The sequence below is a fragment of the Aptenodytes forsteri genome, unplaced genomic scaffold (genome assembly GCF_000699145.1).
Source record: "Aptenodytes forsteri isolate BGI_AS27 unplaced genomic scaffold, ASM69914v1 Scaffold93, whole genome shotgun sequence".
Classification (NCBI taxonomy): Eukaryota; Metazoa; Chordata; class Aves; order Sphenisciformes; family Spheniscidae; genus Aptenodytes; species Aptenodytes forsteri.
In genome coordinates this window covers 5,666,795-5,671,921 of record NW_008794665.1, presented here as the reverse complement: position 1 = coordinate 5,671,921, position 5,127 = coordinate 5,666,795, and positions in this window count along the sequence as shown.

Sequence of the window (5,127 nt, the reverse complement as noted above, 5' to 3'; positions counted from 1 at the left end):
AGAGAACGTGTTGGCTGGGAGGGCTAGCCTGAAATTTGTCAGTGTCTTCAGTGGCTAAAGCTTGCTCATGAAAATTCCCTACTAAGGAATCGGTCCTGCCTCACTGATGAAACATACAGGAAGTGCCTCTGCCTGTCCTCGTGTACCCTTCCTCTTCAAGGATTACTGAAGCTTTTTGCCTTTTAAATCTCACTAATGTTGCTGGGCTTGAATTTGGCCTTTAAAATTCTAAAATCCTCTTTGCTGTTGTTACCCTGTAACAAGGCAATAGTTTCTTCTGTGCTTCGATTTTTAGCAAATGGGAATTCCCTGGTTGCGTTCCCAACGGGAACTGGTGCCATGCTTGGAGGCTGCTGAAACCTGTAACACTGGTGCTACTGTACTCGGTATGCTGAGAGCAGCGCTTGAATGAAGCAGCAAAAGCAGAGAACAAGAGTTGCTTTGTTGTGGGTAATCCTAAACTGCACTGGGTTGGAAGTTGTGGAGTATCCTACCATGCATTATAGATGCAAACACTTGTACATACATAGGCAGAGCACACCTTTTTTTTTATTTCCTGAGGGGAACTACACTCTGGCGTCTAGTTTGTGTGTTTGGCACTGTTGCTATATTGTTACACTCTTTCTTTTCCCTGAGTTGCTTTGTTGTGGGTAATCCTAAACTGCACTGGGTTGGAAGTTGTGGAGTATCCTACCATGCATTATAGATGCAAACACTTGTACATACATAGGCAGAGCACACCTTTTTTTTTATTTCCTGAGGGGAACTACACTCTGGCGTCTAGTTTGTGTGTTTGGCACTGTTGCTATATTGTTACACGCTTTCTTTTCCCTAGAAAGCCCATAGTGTTTCCTTGAGGTAACTTTCTGCGCTTTATTTTTGTAAATTTCCTGTTTTGTTAGTTTCTTACCATTGACCTCAAATCTCCACATTTCCCAGGTGCCCTCTCACTGGAGCAAAGGAGCCACTGGGCCACTGCCTCTCCCTTGGCAGCACAAAGAACATCTGGATCCTGCCTGGAGGTCTGTGAGGACTGACCCCAGAAAGGTCCCTCCATCTCCTCTGCTACAGAAACAAGCAACAAACTTCAGAAAAAGACACCAGGTACCGACACGAAGAAGCTTTCTATGATTTGTATTCTCTCTTCAATTTCTATGTCGGCTCCTTAGGAATGCTTGCCAGGGGATACATTGACCAGCTAGGTTGGTAAGAATATAAATGTTTTTTTGGGGGAGGGAGGGGAACCTCTTAAGGGAAAATAACAGCTTATACAAATATTAGATTTCCAAGTAATTCTCCCCGCTCCATTTCCACGTGGCCGGGTAAGTCTAAAATGTCACAGCTCCTCCCCTGTAAAGCCTGACAATCTCACGTCCCTCAGTTCACGGACACTGACTGTATGTCCAGATCTGGGAGACCTTATACATTTCAAGGCTTTTGCTGTGGTTCAGATAGCTCAAGAGAAGCCTTTGTATGGAATACAAAGCTATGTTGCCACACTAATACAGCAGTCACTGAATATTTATGACTTCATAGCAATACATCTGCAGTATTTGTGGGAGTGTTTCTAACAGAAATAGGGGGTTTCCCCAGAGAACAGATAATTTCCTGAAAATGTTTAATCAACCCATTTAAAATAGAATTTTAATTAGCCTAAAGCTATATGTGGGATACAAACTTGCAAGATTCTGTCATTATTTTAAAATCCCAACATTGTCTTTTTGGCTTATTTTTATTTGTAACGGTTCTTGGCCCAACAATTTGTTGAAACTGGAAAAATAATGACCCTCGAGGCTTCTAAGTCTGAACATCAAATCCACTCCCCTCTTCCAAATTTGGGTGTCACATTAACATGTAGTTAAGGAGCAATATGTATTTATAATCAAGGGTTTCTGACTATAAGTAGTTTTCAGTTTTTCCTAACTAAAGTGCAAGCATCTCTTAGTACATGCAAAGCGGAGATTCAACACTACTGAGAGCTTGAGAGGAGGCTTGCTATGAACAATTCAGGTTCCTAAAGATATCTGTGAATAACGCACAACTAAGAGGTTAGTAAAGAGTAAGATCTCTGTGGAGGCAGTTTTTGGCTAACAGCATGTTGACCTGCTTTTTAAGAAGGCTTGTGCAAAGCTCAAATAACTAGGGTGGGGGAAGTCTATTTAAGCTCCTACTTATCTGAAAGTTAAAATATTCTCTTATACCCTCTGCATGTTGCATATGAGATTTTTTTTTCCTTTTTTGTGTATGAAATAGGGCAGGTCATCTTGCATACTCCTGTATCGTCACATGCTCACTTTAAATTTTGGAGTATATCACTGTGGGAATGCAGACCATTATACCCGTTAACCTTATTTATTCCTCTACTTTCGCTGTGTAAATGCAGTAGAGATTCTTTTGGTTTTGTTCTGGATATCACTTACCTTAGGCAACTTATTAAACAAAACACAATTTCCTTGTAAACCCAATTCTTGTAATCACTTTAATGCATTAGTAGATAATTAGTACTGATTTACATAGTTTGACTTTAGAAATTAGCTTTACTTTAATTATTTCAACTAGTGATGGAGTACAATTATTATTCCTAGGAAAGACAAATTTATATACAAAGTTTATACAAAAATGTCTTAACAAAAAGTAAAACCTAAATTTTATGTATTATAACTTCATAATCTTCATAACTTTTCATGATCTTCCTCTTTTGTGCATAAAATCTACTTTTAAACAACTATCAAGCATTATGGAAAAATTGAAATGAGTTTAAAAATAATACCAAAGCACCATGATCTTCCTCTTTTGTGCATAAAATCTACTTTTAAACAACTATCAAGCATTATGGAAAAATTGAAATGAGTTTAAAAATAATTAACCAAAGCACGCAATATATCTTTATATAAATCCTCAGCTGTCATCTTGGGGAAAAAAAAAAACTGGCAAAGAAAAAATGTAAAATTCAGTGCTGACTTTACAAGAAGTCTTATTAATTTGCTTTAGCGATACTGGCCAACCTAGAGTTGGCCCAGGTGAGAGATTCCAAGACACCAAAAGCACAGCGATGATCACACGGCCATGTCACAGCAGTATGCGCTGGAGCCTCAGCCTGTCAGGGGGCAGCTTGGAGATGCGTGGGATGCCAAGCAGAGGAAACTGATGCACAGCTGGCTGAAGAATCGCAGTGTAAGAAATAATGAAAAATGCCTGTTATTCAGTAGACTGGTCATGTTTGTATAGAACAAGATTAAAAACTGTATTTGATGAAATGACTATGAGAGAATCAAAATCACAGTCTGCTCCTTTAGATCTACCAGCTGGATCTCAACTCTGTTATTCTTCTCCCCCCTTGCATGAGGAAAGTGTGATGACCTACAGATAGGCATGAGCAGCATAGCTAAGAACTTTGCACTGGAGTTGGAGGCTCAACTGTTTGGAGAGTCAGAATATTAGCAATAAAAATGTAGTTCTTGAATGTTTTATCTGCAATTTTTTTGTAATAATCAAACACTCAAAAATTTCCCTGCAATTAGTCATAAAAAAATATAGTGGTCTGTCTTCAGACCCACTTCTTTTTTTTTACAAGAAAAGTCCAGTCCTCCTAAGTGGTATATACAGTATTGTTGTGTACACCACTGAATGTATTTCAGCACTTTTAGAAGGAATACTGGAGTCTTAAGAAAAAAAAAAAAAGACGACTTCATTGTGTTGGGTTTGTACTGAAAGCATAAATTTCAGACATGCAGTTAGCTTCTCAGAAGATTTTAGAATTTCAGCTTAAATACATGTTCTCCAGTGCATGTGGGTAAATGAACATTCTCTTTCCAACTCTGTTATTTTTCCGTTAATATGATCTCCTTGAAAGTGGTGTAAAAGAGAGAAGAAAAAAACCAACCCTCAAAACACCAAGTTTTTCTAATCTTGCCAGGGTCATTCTACTACTTTACAGCTGCGGCACGTGTGCCTCTACATAAGCTCTTTTGCTTTTCAAATACTAGTATATTTAGTGCTATGGTATTATAAGGCCTGTGAACCAATCTGAAAACAGCAAGAAAGCCATGGAGAGGCCATACTTTGCAGAAGAGGAGAACCTCGGAGTTTGGTGTGGATAATTCACAAACAGAATTGATTGAATGTGCTGGATAAATGGTATTTTGCAAGTTCTCCCACATCTAATTCACCTTCTCTCTCCCACGTAACAATTTTCTAAAAGTGACAGAGATGACCTATTCTGATCTCAGGGGTAATTCCCCCTCCCGCCTTGAATGATTCACTTCACTTTAGCAATCTGTAATTTATAAGCACCTCGGTTATTACGAAGTTTTTCATAATAGTTTTCTCAAGCTTCAGAGCTTTTAACATTCCAAGCTTTTTTACCCATTTACTGTAGGTGACTTCAGCTCCACTCAAGACAAAAGCTCTGTTCGGAAAGGAAAGCCCATGTAGGAGTTGAGCTGCCTCTTGAAGAAGGAGTGATAATTTTTCATTTTCAGCAATGCCATAAGACCAGTTTTTTGGGTCTTATGAGAACTTTGGAGGAGGGGGACCTGAACAAGGGATGTAGAGGATAAGCAGCAGCAGAGGAGGTACCTATTGTTTTATGGTGTGGGCACTGTACTCCAGTGAGCAGGAGGGCAGCTGGCTCCAGAAATGAGACGTGGAAACACAGTTCTCACAAGCAGCAACTGCCCTCTCCTTTACATGAGAGAAGGGTGGCAGAAAAGACCTCACTGAAGACTATCCATTTTCAGTGCCACAAAAATAACACTACAACAGTATAACATGTCATTCCCCTGTGCTGGTTTTGGCTGGGGTAGAGTTAATTTTCTTCATAGTAGCTCGTATGGGGCTGTGTTTTGCATTTGTGCTGGGAACAGCGTTGCTAACACGGGGATGTTTTAGTTACTGCTGAGCAGTGCCAGAGCCAAGGCCTTTTCTGCTCCTCACCCCACCCCACCAGCGAGCAGGCTGGGGGTGCACAAGAAGCTGGGATGGGGCACAGCCAGGACAGCTGACCCCAACTGACCAAAGGGATATTCCATACCATGTGACGTCATGCTCAGCTTATAAAGCTGGGGGAAGAAGGAGGAAGGGGGGGACGTTTGGAGTGATGGCGTTTGTCTTCCCAAGTAACCGTTA